Source organism: Mirounga angustirostris, unplaced genomic scaffold (assembly GCF_029215605.1).
Source record: "Mirounga angustirostris isolate CCGP_5_RB_7025 unplaced genomic scaffold, mMirAng1.0.hap1 SCAF_2, whole genome shotgun sequence".
Lineage (NCBI taxonomy): Eukaryota > Metazoa > Chordata > Mammalia > Carnivora > Phocidae > Mirounga > Mirounga angustirostris.
This window is the reverse complement of record NW_026991710.1, coordinates 70415723-70432034: the sequence shown is the minus strand read 5'-3', so window position 1 is coordinate 70432034 and position 16312 is coordinate 70415723. Positions and strand designations below refer to the sequence as shown.

Below are 16312 nucleotides of genomic sequence, written 5' to 3'. Positions count from 1 at the left end.
AAAGGAATTTGGAATAGGGAATAGAATAGTTTGAACGTGAGCTGGAATAGTCTAAGAAGGCTAAATGGAGGATTTAAACTTGATTTGCCCCTTTAGGGATGATCATGTCAAACAGTGGAGCCAGAGTTGCTAAAAACAACCAAGAGTAGGATTCTGGCTGACAGATTAGAAGAGGAGAAGGAATGAATCAAAAGGGAAGTTTGTAAGAGGCAAGTTTCAGGAAAGTCCCAGGCTGAGCAGGAAATATACAGACTACAAGATATGACCTTTTTAGCTGGAACCCTAGAAATTAAGCTCTGCTTCCAGGATGCGGATTTGCTTATTTGCCACTTGGCTATTTCTGTAAACATGCTAAAAAGTAATATGTTAAAAATAACATGTTCAGGGGCAAAAGATTGGGTTTTGAGTTAGGAAGGGCTGGGTTTCATTTCAGTTTCACTGTGTTGTTTTTGTTGGGCATGGGATTCTCTAATGTTCCATTTTCTTATCAGTAAAATGGGAGTTATAATTCTTACCCAATTTGGTTGCAGTGGGGGTTAAAGAAGATAATATTTGCAAAGTGCTCGACACATAGAGCTCAGTAAATGGCAACTATCATTTTGCTCTGGCCTCAAATTTGAATACAGATCTTCCCTGATTTACAATGGGATTATATCCTGATAAACCCATCATAAATCGAAAATATCTTCACACTGATGATAATACTGTGCATTTCTGTCCTATGTTTGCTAGCTGGAATTTCCCCTCAGATAAAGCACATCTAAAGCAGAGATGCCCCATCATGACTTTATGGGCCATATTTATTCTATGAAAAAGGCACCAATTCTTGCCTCAAATAGTGTGAACTCTATCTTTTCTGGAAATGTTAATTTTTCTGGCCTATTATTGTGCTTCAATACCTGTTTTCTCAAATCAGTTGGAAAACAGATATGCCTATACCCACCTATTTGCGCACCCAAACACATGCAGCAAATACTTCTCCTAATGTCTTCATTAAGCAATCTATTTTCATTGACCCCAGGCAGCTCTATACAGGCCTTTATTCTGTTCATCTGGGATTGAACTCTGTGTACCTTTTAGTCTGAACTCTCAGGACAATGCCCGTTTGTTGTTTGGCTGGCACAGTTTCACGTATTTTGGAGGGGCGTATATATCTATGGTGCTGGTCAAAGAGTTATAATAAAGGGTTTGATTTGGTCTTATGTTTGGTTAGAAAGTTGTTATCTAAAGTCAGCTGACAAGCATAATAGATCCAAACAGCTTAAGAACCTTGCTTTTTATAATGGATTTCTTAGCAAATATCTTAGGAGATATTATGAATATTATGGTCATGCAAACTGTCCAGTTGTGAGACAAATTTTAAATTTAGTAAAGCAAAGGATGGAATTTTCTTTGTCTAGTACAGTATGTTGACTCATAGAAAAAGTCACATGACTTCATAGAATTCCTTTTACATAAATGATAATGGCCTAGAGCATTATTTTATTATATAAAAAATCTAATTTGGTGTTAAGAGCATATGTTTACTAAAGACTATACAACTCTTCTTCAACTTTCGATATAAACCCACTGCAAGTTGAAAATATGGTAGGTCAGTGGCACCTGGGTGGCACAGTTAAGCGTCAGACTCTTGGTTTCAGCTCAGGTCGATCTCAGGGTTGTGAGATTGAGCGCCACATGGGGCTCTGTGCTCAGCGGGGAGTTTAAGATTCTCTGATTCTCTCCCCCCCACCCTCTTCTTCTTCACCCTGCTTGTTTTCTCTCTCTCTCTCATGAATAAATAAATCTTTAAAAAAAAAAAAGAAGGGCGCCTGGGTGGCTCAGTTGGTTAAGCGACTGCCTTCGGCTCAGGTCATGATCCTGGAGTCCCTGGATCGAGTCCCGCATCGGGCTCCCTGCTCGGCGGGGAGCCTGCTTCTCCCTCTGACCCTCCCCCCTCTCATGTGCTCTCTTTCTCTCTCATTCTGTCTCAAATAAATAAATAAAATCTTAAAAAAAAAAAAAAAAGAAAATACAGTAGGTCAAAGATGCATAATCATAGCACTGCTTAGCCTACCTTAAACATCTCAGAATATTTACATTGGCCTGCAGTTGGGCAAAGCCTATTTTATAATAAAGTGTTGAATATCTCATTTAATGTATTGAATACTATACTGAAAATGAAAAACGGAATGGTTGTATGGGTACAGAATGGCTAAAAGCATATCAGTGTTTACCCTAGTGATCACGTGGCTGACTGGGTCTGTGACTTACTACCGCTGCTCAGCCTCACAAGAGTATTGTACCACATATCGCTAGTCCAGGAAAAGATCAAAATTCAAAATTTGAAGTATGGTTTCTAGTGAATGCATATCACTTTTGCATTGTCATAAAGTCAACAAATCCTAAGATGAACCATCTTAAGTCTGGGACCATCTGTTCTTGTTAGGTATGTTTGTCCCGAGGCCTGTTTGTGGCCAGAGGGTCTGAGACTTGAAGCCTGTTCCTAATTGCTTCAGAAGGACTTTTTCTGGAATTGAGATGGAGATCTTAATAGAAGTGATGAGGCTTATGATGATAACAGAACTTATAGCCTCTAATATTTACTGCGTGTGTATTATGTGCTAGGAACCGTGCTAATTGCCTCATAAGAATTGCTGCATTTAGTCCTAACAAAAATGCATACAGTAAATAAAATAGCTGGAACTGATATTTGGGGTTTTTAGCAGGAATATTCTTGAAACAAAATGTGTCTGGATCTCAGGAGTTCCAGTCACTGGGAATCAGAAGTCAGGGCAGCGTGGCCAGGGGCAGCAAAAAGGTATGCAGATGCTCAGGCTTGTCCTGACAATGGAATCCAGGACAGAGTAGTTAAAAGGTGTGATAGTTTCAGATCTAATCCAGGCAAGCCTGTGTTCTAGGGACCCCAGCCCGGCAATATAGTCCAGGGTAAGGGGAATTTCAGGCAGTGGGCACTACTTAAAGCCAGACAGGTGATGGCACTGTGATTCTTAGAAAGACCCTTTTTGGTAGCAGGAAAATACAGGAAGCAAGATACAGCTTCCCTGGGGAAGGAGTGTGGCAAGAACTGGGCAGATTATACAGGTCCCATCTCATGAATTACGGCGAGAATGGCAACATTTTCTTCTCTTGTACAATCTCTGAAAGGGCAAATGCTTAATTTGTGCTTAAGACCAGATCTAGGCTTATCAATAAAGAATATTGTAATCAGTTAGTGATGTCTCTCCTGAGCACTAAGGGAAGAAGTGGCAGCCAGACTGGTTGTGATTCTTGGGTTTAATGGAAGAACCAGGGCAGACTTGAAGAAAAAAGAAGAGGAGCTGTTACATAAAGGGACTACGCACGACTTTTAGGAGAGTGTGATTTGGGGCCTATCAGTTCTGCTCAGAACTACAGAGAGAGGAGTATACCTATGGTAATTATACATACCTCCTTTCCCCAGTCTGTTGCCATCTTAGGAACTGACTGTAGCATTCTAACACCTGTACTGCCTATGTCTCCCCAGAGTAAAGACTTAAAGTTAGGTGCCCCATGTTGACAATTTGCTGTCTGTAAAGATCCATGACCTTCTCAGAAAAACTTCAGTATGCATTCTCAGGAGATAATTATATAGAAAAATAAGTATTGATGGACAAGGAGAAATTAAACACATATTACATTTTTTATTATTTTCATAAAATTTGGTGCTGTTGTTGTGAAATACATCAAAGAAACAAATGTATTTTGCTTAGAGTCCTCTTTGAGAACTGTATTTAAATTTCAATGTATTTTATATTTATTTATTTAAATAAGAAAGGGCACAGATGCCAGCAGAAGGAAGGAAACATCTTAAAATATTTCAATATATATTATAGCTAATTGTTCTTTTTTTAAGTGAGGAACAGGGAGGTAGATACTTGAACATTTTTCCTTTGTGAAACCACATTCCTGTGGCATTACTCAAGTTAAATCTTTCAGTCATTGAAAGTGGAAAGAGAAAATGACTATATTAAAACCAAATAGAAAATGAATCTGGATCTTTTATTATATTTTTCTAGGTCTGTAACTTCCCAACCTGTTCTGTTTGTGAAAATATAAAAATATAACTCTCCACAAGAAGAAATAGCTGTCAGTCTTACAAGCCCTGTTTTTTAAAGTAGGCTTTATTTTGAGGGACTGAGAGCAAGGTGACTATATGTAGAAATGCTTATTTGAAAACCCCTGTTCTATTTGTGTGGTAGCCTCTCAGTTTATGTCTTACTTGAGGAGGGAGAAAGAGGGCCACATATGAAATAGACTTTTACTTTTTCAATTTTTTTTATTTGAGTATAGTTAACATACAATGTTATTATATTAGTTTCAGGTGTATAACATAGTGATTCAACATCTCTGTACATCATCATGCTGTGCTCAACACAAGTATGGCTACGCTCTGTCGTCATACAATGCTGTTACAATATCATTGATTATATTCCATGTGCTGTACCTTTTATTTCTATGACTCATTCATTCCATGACTGGATGCCTTTATCTCCCGCTCTCATTTACCCATTTTGCCTATCTGCCTTCTGGTGTCCATCAGTTTGTTCTCTGTATTTATGGGTCTGATTCTGTTTTTTGTTTGTTCATTCATTTGTTTATTAGATTTCACATATGAGTGAAAACATACAGTATTTTTCTTTCTCACTGACTTATTTCACTTGGCATAATGCCCTCTAGGTCCACCATGTTGTCACAAATGACAAGATCTCATCCTTTTTATGGCTGCATAATATTCCACTGTATACATACATATATATGCCATCTTCTTTATCCATACGTCTATCAGTGGACACTCTGGTTGCTTCCATATCTTGGCTATTGTAAATAATGCTGCAATAAACATGGGGGTGCATGTATTTTTCAAATCAGTGTTTTCATTTTCTTTGTATAAATACCCAGTGGTAGAATTATTGAATCATATGGTATTTTAAATCTTTTGGGGAACATCCATACTTTTTCCACAGTGGCTGTACCAATTTACATTCCCACCAACAGTACACAGGAGTTTCTTTTTCTCCACATCCTTGCCAACACTTGTTACTTCTTGTCTTTTTGATTCTAGCCATTCTGACAGGTGTGAGGTGGTAATCTCATTGTGGTTTTGATTTGCATTTCCCTGATGATTAGTGAATTTGAGCATCTTTTCATGTGTCTGTTGGCCATCTGTATGTCTTCTTGGAAAAATGTCTATGCAAGTCCTCTGTCCATTTTTTAATTGGATTGTTTCTGGTTTTGGTGTTGAGTTGTATAAGTTCCTTATATATTTTGGATATTAACTCCTTATCAGATATATAATTTGCAAATATGTTCTCCCATTCAATAGGTTGCCTTTTTGTTTTGTTGATGGCTTCTTTGGCTGAGCAAAAGTTTCTTATTTTGATGTGATTGCAGTGATTTAAATTTGCTTTTGTTTCCCTTGCCTTAGGAGACATATCTAGAAAAATGCTGCTATGGCTGATGTCAAAGAAATTACTGCCTATGTTTTCTTCTAGGAGTTTTATAGTTTCAGGTCTCACATTTAGGTCCTCAATTTGCTTTGAGTTTATTTTTGTGCATGGTGTTAGAAAGTGGTCCAGTTTTTATCCTTTTGCCTGTAGCTCTCTGGTTTTCCCAGCACCATTTATTAAAAAGTCAATCTTTTCCCCTTTGTATATTCTTGCCTCCTTTGTCATAGATTAATTGACCACATAATCATGGGTTTTCTTTCTGGGCTTTCTAGTCTGTTCCATTGATCTGTGTGTCCATTGATCTGTTGTGCCAGTACCATAGTGTTTTGATTACTACAGCTTTGTAGTATATCCTGAAATACGGAGTTGTGATGCCTCCAGCTATGTTCTTTCTTAGGATTGCTTGGCTATCTGAGGTCTTTTGTAGTTCCATACATAAAATAAATTTAAAACATACTTTTTTGGAAAAAAAAATTATGTCATAAAAGAAAGCAGTATAGTTATATAGATTATATAGATTTCCTAGTTGTGTCTTTTCATTTAACAACTTTAAGTTTTAAACTGCTGAATTATTTAACATAACAGAATTCTGTCAACATGCAAAAAGCAACAAGCATGATGTATTATTTACAAAGTGAACTTACAAATAGAGGGTAACAAAGATGTAAAAACAAAATATTTCTTGTCCTCATCTTTTGTGCATGCAAGTACATGTATTCACAGAGTTCATTTTTCCTCCTTGTATTCATTTTCTCATACATTTTATTTTTTTAAAGATTTTATTTATTTATTTGACAGAGAGAGACACAGCAAGAGAGGGAACACAAGCAGGGGGAGTGGGAGAGGGAGAAGCAGGCTCCCCGCTGAGCAGGGAGCCCAAGGCGGGGCTTGATCTCAGTATCCCAAGATCATGACCCAAGCCCAAGGCGGACGCTTAACGACTGATCCACCCAGCGCCCCTTCACATTCATTTTAAAAGCATTTTTAGTGATTGGAATTGTGGCCCCCACAAAAGATATATCCACCCAGAACCTATGAATGTGGCCTTATTTGGGAAAAGGTCTTTACTGATCATCTTGGGTTATCTGAGTTGCCCCTAAATCCAATGACAGGTGTCCTTTTAAGGCACAGAAGAGAAGACAGAGAAAGAAGAGGAGAAGGCTATATGAACAAGGAAGCAGAGATTGGAGTTACTCAAACACAAGCCAAGGAACTCCAGGAGCCACCAGAAGCTGAAAGAGGCAAACAAGGATTCTCTACTAGAGCCTTCAGAAGGAATGGCTTGATTGTAGGCTTCTGGCCTTTAGAACTGTGAAAAATAATTTCCGTTGTTGTACCCAGTTTGTGGTAACTTGTTAGGGCAGCCCTAGGAATCTAACACAGCATCTTTGAGCACCTTTCATGTGCAAAGGGTATTGTTAGGCAAGTATAATCTGTGAACAAGATATCATCTTGTCCTGGAGAGAAACATCTGGTGCATGAAACAGACATTTAACAATGTATATTCTTTTTTTCTCTCTGAAAAAATTGTTTTAATTGAAGTATAGTTGACATACAATGCCCTATTTGTCTCATAGTGATTTGATATTCCTACCTTATGAAGTGATTCCCTACAGTAATTCTAGCTACCATCTATCACCATACAAAGTTATTACAGTCTTATTGACTATATTCCCCATGTTGTACATTACATCCCCATGACTTACTTATTTTATAACTAGAAGTTTGTATCTCTTAATCCCCTTCATGTATTTTGCCTGACCCCCAAGCCCCTCCTCACTGTGGTAACCAACAGTTTGCTTCCTGTATCTATGAGTCTGTTTCTGTTTTTGGTTTCCACATATAAGTGAAATAATACAGTATTTGTCTGTCTCTGTCTGACTTATTTCACTTTGCATAATACCCTTGAGGTCTTACCCATATTGTTGCAAAAGGCAAGATTCCATTCTTCTTTATGGCTGGTAGGTTTCCATTGTATATATGTACCACATCTTCTTTATTCATTCATCTATCCATGGACACTTAGGTTGCTTCCATATCTTGGCTATTGTAAATAAAGCTGTAGTAAACATAAGGCTGCATATATCTCTTTGAAGTGGTGGGGGTTTTTTTCCTTTGGATAAATACCCAGAGAAAATGCTGGATTGAAGACAGAGCTCACAGGACTTGAGCACTCAGTTATGTGCAGGGCAGATTGTTTAGGAATAGAACAGCCATAGCATGGTTTTTAGGTTTGCTCTGGAGTTACAATTCTGGGTTCAACTTCTGGCTCAATCAATCATCGGACACAGATTCTTAGACAAGTCTTTGTTATACTCTAAGTTTTATTTTCTTACTTTCTAAAATGGAGTTAATAGGAATACCCATACTTAATTGATTTATTTGCAAAATTAAGTGAGAAAACGTACATAAAGCATGTCGTGTAAGTCCTGGCATAAGAAATTGCTCAGTATATATTTTTGTGATGGAGGATATTGTCCAGTCACCAAATAACTGTGTTGGAGAACATTTAGTCATTTATTGAGCAGAAAATGAACTGAATTTTGAAAATCCCAACTTCTGGCTCTACCTATAATTGACCCAGGGAAATGGAGCCTGAACAGAGAACAGCCATATGAAATAGTTGGCCATATGAAACAGAGTGTGAAGTTTAGGACTACTGAAGCAGCTGGAATTTGCATATCAGGGTACCAGAAATAAGAAAGCTTAGCAGAAAGGAAGCCCCAGAAATCTACATAGGTGTCCTCTTGAGTCTTGACTTAGTACCTGTGCATGCATTTGGTCAAACTCAGAGAAGCCTAGTAAGGAGTAGTTACTACAGGAATGTGAGCTGAGGGTAAGTACCAGAGAATACATAGTGCACTTCTGCAACAACCAGAAAAGTCATGATTTAGGAGGAGGATTATTCCAGCCCTAGTATAAGGGATATTCTGGACCCATTCTAACAAAGTTTAAAACCAAGCCTCAGGAGAAACATGTGGAGCTATCAGTAAATTAATTCTCTATCAGAATAAAGCCCAAAATTCTTTATAGGAAGACAAATTCAGAATCTAAACAATAGCACTCCATTGTCCATCATAAAAATTTAAAAATTAGGGGCACCTGGGTGGCTCAGTTGGTTAAGCAACTGCCTTCAGCTTAGGTCATGATCCTGGAGTCCCAGGATTGAGTCCGCATCTGGCTTCTTGCTCAGCAGGGAGTCTCCTTCTCCCTCTGACCCTCACCCATCTCATGCTCTCTCTCTCTCATTCTCTCTCTCTCAAATAAATAAAATCTTTTAAAAATGTAAAAATTACTAGTCATCTGAAAAATCAGAAAATCTGACCAAAATAAGAGGGGGGAAACAACAGAAAAAGACTCAAGAGATGACAGACATGTTGGAATTAGTAGGCAAAGACTTCAGGCAGCTATTATAAATATGGTCAAAAATCTAAGAATAAAGATGAATAAATGAGTGAACAGGTGGAGGAAACTCAGCAAATAAAAGGAAATGAGAGAGGAAAGCAAATGAAAGTTGTAGAACTAAAAAATGTCTGGAATTTTTTTAATTAGCAGAATTGAGCCTTAAAAGCTGTTTGTATACTGCAAAAGAAAAGTTCTGTAAGACAGGTAAACAGAAAACAGTGAAAGAAAAAAAGACTGGCAAAAAAAAAAATGATCAGAGCTTCAATGACTGGTTGAGTATTATAAAGTCACACGTCTAACATACATGGAATAAAAATTCCAGAAGGAGAAGAGAGATTTTGACAGGAAAATAAATGTTAGAAGAAATAATAGTCAAAGAAGTCTCCAAATTTAATGAAAAATAACCCCCAGAGAACATTGTCTATTACCCAATAACTAATGTCCCCAAGGATATTTATATTCATCTCCTCAGCCAAGAAGTGAACATTTAAAAATTTGGCTTTGAAAATCCCAACTTCTAATTCTGGCCATGATGGAGGAATGAACCACAGCAAAATAAACACAAAGAAAACCGCATCTGGGAATATTATAGCACAATTGCTTTAAACCAAATTAAAAATAAAAACCTCAAAACATCCATAAGAAAAAAACATACTATATACAGGAAAGGAACAATAGACTATCCACTGAATTCTCATCAGAAACAATGTAAGCTAGAAAACAATGGAATGACAGGTTTTTTAAATTTTTATAACCTCTTATTTACTTAAATAGAATTCTAAGTGAAAAACTATTATTTTGCATAAAACCCTTGAACAATTGTGTGAGTGAGGCACACATGCTAGACTGTATTAGCCCCATTTTGCAGGTAAGAATGGAAACATTATTCCTATATTTAGTATAAAACAGATCTGGGATAGAAACCCTGGGGTTTCACACTCACAACTGCTCTTTTCCTATACATCATTTTAAAGTACTTTGATTTCACAGTGTTTTAAATTATTAGAGTAAGCTCTAATATCTTTTCCTGGCAAGTTAACTTTTGAGCCAACCAACTTAATTAATCATCTCGTAAGATGGTACATTTTAAGGCATTGTTATACTTCTAACTCAACCTCACAGCTATGTTTGAGGGTCACATGAGCCAAAAGTGCAGCAAAGCTGATCTTAAGGGCCCAGGGGACACAATGGTTAAGTATGTTTTCAACTCTTAACCTATGCCTGGCACACCCTCACCAATTACTCAGATAGCAATTGAGGCAACAAAGTGACAGTAGCAGAGGAAGACCCACCTACGAAGGGGGGACACTGATGATAAACACAGGCAGGATCAGGTCCCCTTTTTAGGTCTGATGTCCCCAGGAGCCTTAGTGTTGGTCTAGTACGTCATTACCAGCAGGGTAGAGAGCAGTACTTTTGGAGTCTAGACTGTGCAAGGAGAGAGTCCAATTAAGCCTGTCTGGGGCCTAAAAGACCTAAGAGTACTAACTTCATCCATGCCAAGCCAAGAAAATCCCATCTTGAACCCAGCAGAAATAAATGGTGGATATTTCCCTTAGTTAGATGGTTAGGAGAATCAGGAATCTACCACTGTGTTCCTAATAGGAAACACCCAGTTGGCTCCAAGGAAAAAAGCTATCTTGGTAAGCTTTGGTCTTCCACAGACATGGAACCACAGGAGACTAACAAGGTCAGGGCCCAGGTGACCAATCCTGATAGTGCAGGACTTCCTCACATAAGGTACATGGGTCCCTGAGAAGAGTCTGTGAACATACAAACTTCCAAGTAAAAATTTGAGTGTATGCATTTTCCTGGGAAAAGGATTCTTCCCTTTTCGTAGACCCACGAATAGGTTAAAATCCTGAACTAGAGAAAAGAAGTAGTCCAACTGTGGGCTAGGATAAGGAAGCCACCAGATACACTTAAGAGTCAGCCAAGTCGGGGTGCCTGGGTGGCTCAGTCGTTAAGCGTCTGCCTTCGGCTCAGGTCATGATTCCAGGGTCCTGGGATCGAGCCCTGCATCGGGCTCCCTGCTCGGCGGGAGGCCTGCTTCTCCCTCTCCCACTCCCCCGCTTATGTTCCCCTCTCTCGCTGTGTCTCTCTCTGTCAAATAAATAAAATCTTAAAAAAAAAAAAAAAAAAGAGTCAGCCAAGTCTGAGAACTCACAAAGCCATCCCTGAGAAGTTAGAACAATGGACTCATAGCAGAGACAATTGAGCACTGTTTTGTGCTCTTCTTTGTAATTGTATTTCAAGTTCCTTCCAAAACAAGACCCAAGGAGCCCCCCAGGTTCAAGTATATCCCTGGGTTTGTTCCACTGCTGTCTTGTATTCATGCTTGGGTATTCATTCATCAACATTAATCCTCAGTGTAGAAAATGTGACATAGCAGGACTCCCTCTTCCATGGCATGAGTCCTCTGCTGATTTCAGAGGCAGTGGTGGCAGCCAACGTGGAAAACACACTGGAACTTTTCCTTGGAACAGGAAGTGCTGGTTATATAAAATGAGAAGTGCCTACCAGGAACATCATCATTTTTTTCCTGACCCTTCCCTCTAGTTACTGAAGATGTAACAGAAAATAATCTTCTCTGAAAATACTGGATAACAATTCCAAAAGACAAAACGCATGCTTCCAACATGCTGTGCTTTCAGATATTCTGGGTTTAGTTCAGCGGCCAAATGAGCTGATTGGTGCATTCACCTTCATAGCCAGGTAAGCCCACCTCCTTGAGGAAGCCCACTCTATTCTTGGTAGCATGAGAGATGGAAAGGGCATTAAGAACTCAGAGATCACCTGGAAATTCTTCCCTGGAAAGGCAATTTCATAAATGAGGTCTTCCAAGCAAATAACACCATACTTCCCCAGGTGCTCCTAAATCACTATGTCTGTCAAAAGGATGGTTTTATTCTTGATCTTGCCTTGTCCACATTTCAAGATGAGTCCCGAGACAGACTTCAGATTTGGAAATCCTCAGGTCATATAAGATTCCACTATATGGTCTGGGGGGTCACTTTGACAAAAGACACTACTGAAAAATCTTCTTCAGGTGAACCTTGCAATGATCCTCTGCACCATTAAACTCACCCCGTTAATCCTTAGATGCATATAATAAAGACTAAGAAATGTTTATCTGGCACTTCCTAGTCGTGAGGTTTCACTTCTCTCTAGTGGCCTGAGGTGGGCCCTGTCATGTTGTCATAGCAAGGAATTGCTTAGGAACCATTCAGTTGCTTAAACTTGAGTTATTTTCCTTTCTTTGGCTCCTTCTTATCCAAAAGTGCCTGCTTTGCTTGAGTGGCTTTGAGGGCCTGATAAGCTTTCCAATTTTTCAAGAGACTTTCTGGAACTGAAGAGATCTTTTTCCTTTGCTCTTGCTCCATCTTTCCAAAGCTGCAACTACTGCTCATGTGCAGCCCCACCACCTGAGGAAAAGAGAACCACTTTATGTTTACTTGACAAGAGACATTACTTCTAGTTCACAGCTGGCAACCGAGACAGCCAATGCCCAGTTAGCTATTGTGAACAGCTGAGGTCTTGCTAACGCTGATTGCTGCCAAAAGTTGCACAAAGTTCCTTCGCACTGTTCCCTGCATTTTAGAGCCATGTCATCTTCAAAATCCCACCCTCTTTATTTACACCATGTTCATTTAATACTGGAGGCTGGGCTATAAACAAAGAAACGCTTCCCACAATACACCTATGACTTCTGGTGTAGAATGGCAGTTTTAAGATGCTAAGAAATAAACTGAATTTAGAATTAAAATTAAGCAAAACTTTTCTTCAAAACTTAAACCCAATAAAATATCTTCAGATGACAGAAGTGATGACTTTCACTACAAGAAATGTTAAATAAACTTATTCAGGTTAAAGGGAAAAACTCAAATATAAATGAATAAAGAACACTAGATATTTTTCTACTTAATTTCTTTAAAAAGCAGTTGACTATTTGAAGTAAAAGTAACAATGTGGCATAGAATTTATAATATGTAGAAGACACACAACAGCACAGAGGAGAAGGTAAATGGAAGTATATTTACATATGGTTTTTACATTATATGTGAAATGTTATACTATCAATTGAAGGTATACTATGATAGGTTAAAGATGTATAATGTGACCACCAAAGGAATCACTAAAGAAATAGAACAATGAAATAACAAGCCAAGAGAGGAGATATCATATAATACTGAGAAATACGTAATTTAAAAGGAGACACAAAAAGATGGAAAAAGAAAAAGGATAGATGGGAAAAATGGAAAACCAATAGTATGATATGATAGTAGACTTTAAACCTAACCATATCAATAATTATATTAAATGTAAAAGCACAAGACAACCAATTAAAAGGCAGAGAAGATCTACTTGAAAAATGGAAAACCAATAGTATGATATGATAGTAGACTTTAAACCTAACCATATCAATAATTATATTAAATGTAAAAGCACAAGACAACCAATTAAAAGGCAGAGAAGATCTACTTAAATGTTGTTTTCAAGATACACAGACATAGGTAAGTTAAAAATGAAAGGATAGAAAAATGATATACCATGACACACTAATTGTAAGAAGCCTGGAATAACTGTATTTTTTTTTAAAGATTTTATTTATTTATTTGACAGAGACACAGCGAGAGAGGGAACACAAGCAGGGGGAGTGGGAGAGGGAGAAGCAGGCTTCCTGCCGAGCAGGGAGCCCGATGCGGGACTCGATCCTGGGACTCCAGGATCATGACCTGAGCCAAAGGCAGACGCTTAACGACTGAGCCACCCAGACGCCCTGGAATAACTGTATTAATATCAGACAAAGTATATCATTTGCAATAGCATCAAAAAGAATTAAATACTTGGGAATAAATTTAATCAAGGAGATGAAAGATTTAAACACAAAACTGTAAGAAACTGATGAAAAAATTGAAGAAGACACAAATAAATGGAAAGATATTCTGTGCTTATGGATTAGAAGAATTAATATTAAGTATCAGTACTGCTCAAAGAAACCTAGAGATTCAGTGTAATCCCTATCAAATTCAAATGGAATTTTCACAGAAATAGAACAAATAATTCTAAAATAGCATGGAACCACAAAAGACCCCAATTAGCCAAAGCAATCTTTTTCAGAAAGAACAAAGCTGAAGGCATCATGCTTCCTGAGTTCAAACTATATGACAAAGCTATAGTAATAAAAACAGCATGGTATTAGCATAAAAACAGACACACAAATCAATGAAATAGAATAGAGAGCCCAGGAATAAACCCACACACACATACACAGTCAACTAATTTTCGACAAAGTTACCAAGAACACACAATGAAGAAAGGATAGTCTCTTCAGTAAATGGTGTTGGGAAAACTGTATATCCACATGGAAAAAAAAGAAAGAAACTGGACCCCTATCTCACACCACTCACAAAAATGAATTTGGAATCGATTAAAGACTTAAATGTAAGACCTGAAATCACTGGTTTCAAGCCTTACATTTAAGTCTTTAATCCATTCCTTTGGATCTTGTATTCTCTTTATAAATTCCCTATGGTAACATATATATATTCAATATAAAATATATATAATCAGCATGTTATAATATACTATATATATATCCAAGACATCTTCATTCATTGTTCTTTTATTTATTCAACGAGTGAATATTTTCGGGAGAAGGAAAGATGGCGGAGGAGTAGGGCACCCTATTTCAACTGGTCCCTGGAATTGAGCTGGATATCTACCAGACCACTCTGAGCACCCACGAAACCAGCCTGAGATGTAAGAAGATCTGGATCTCTACAAACAGAGTATCGCAGGCAGTTGGTTTTGAGGTACGAAGCGGGGAGCCCTGATCCCACGGGCAGATATCGGAGGATAAACAGCAGTGGGAGGGAGCCTGTCCGTGGGGATCCTACACCACCAGTGAGCGACAGCCTCGTGCAGTGGGGATGGGGCACATACTCGCTGACCGGTAGCTGCCGGGAAGGGACTTCATAGCAGACCCTGGGGCGGAAACCCAGAGCGGCAGGGTCGTGCATGCGAACTGGGAGCGGCTGGCAGTTTTAGAAGCACAAAGGGCAGAGATGTGCCCCAACCTGGAGGCAGGACTGGAGGCTCTGCGGAGGGGCGCACAACCCAGGCCGCTGCAGTTTATAGCAGCACGGACAGAAACGGAGACAGTGTGGCCTGGAGAGCTCACTGAAAAACAGACTGCAGTCTCTCTGCTCTGAGACAGAGGGTTGGAAACAGTCTCTTCTGCTCTGACTTGCGGAAGAGATGCAGAAAGCCGCAAGTGAACAAGAGCCCCAAAAACTGGTTCCCACTGAGCCGATCCACTGCCACAGGGGGCAGGGCAACTCCACCCAAACAGGGTTGCCTGAGTAACAGCGCAGCAGACCCCTCCCCCAGAAGACAGGCTGGGAAAACAAGAGGCCAGCAACCCTGAGGTCCCAAGAAAACAGGTGCATCTTGCTTGGGTTCTGGTCAATAATTTGGACTCTATACATTCCCTCAAACACCCATCAACAGAATGACTAGGAGGAGGAACCCCGAAAATAGAAAAGACTCAGAGATTATGACTTATGCTGCAGATTTACAAATGGATGCAGATATAACCAAGATGTCGGAGATGGAATTCAGGCTAGCAATTGTGAAGACAATGGCTAGAATGGAGAAATCAATTAATGGCAACATAGAGTCTCTAAGGGCAGAAATGAAAGCTGAATTGGCAGAACTTAAAAATGCTATCAGTGAGATCCAATCTAATCTAGATAATCTAACAGCTAGGGTAAGTGAGGCAGAAGAACGAATAAGCAACGTGGAAGACAATATAATAGATAAAAAGGGAAAAGAGGAGGCCAGGGAAAAACAACTCAGAATCCATGAAAATAGAATCAGAGAAATAAGTGACACCATGAAGCGTTCCAATGTCAGAATAATTGGAATCCCGGAGGGAGTGGAGAGAGAGAGAGGACTAGAAGATGTATTTGAGCAAATCGTACCTGAGAACTTCCCTAGCCTAGGGAATGAAACACACACTTGTGTCCTAGAGGCAGAGAGGACCCCTCCCAAGATCAAGGAAAACAGGCCAACACCCTGGCATGTAATAGTAAAACTTGCAAATCTTAAAACTAAGGAAGCCATCTTAAGGGCAGTGAGGGGGAAGAGATTCCTTACGTACAGAGGGAGGAACATCAGAATAACGTCAGACCTATCCACAGAGACCTGGCAAGCCAGAAAGGCCTGGCAAGACATATTCAGGGTACTAAATGAGAAGAACATGCAGCCAAGAATACTTTATCTGGCAAGGCTGTCGTTCAGAATGGATGGAGAGATGCAGAGCTTCCATGACCGGCAGAAACTGAAAGAATATGTGACCACTAAGACAGCCCTGCAAGAAATATTAAGGGGGGGTTCTATAAAAGGAGAAAGACCCCAAGAGTGATATACAACAG

The 16312-nt window shown here is 39.1% G+C and overlaps 1 pseudogene; it reads right to left on the bottom strand.

The window, feature by feature from the left end:
* Window positions 1-11538: 11538 nt before the first annotated feature.
* Window positions 11539-12283, bottom strand: LOC123848415 (ribosomal protein uL30-like; annotated as a pseudogene).
* Window positions 12284-16312: the final 4029 nt, after the last annotated feature.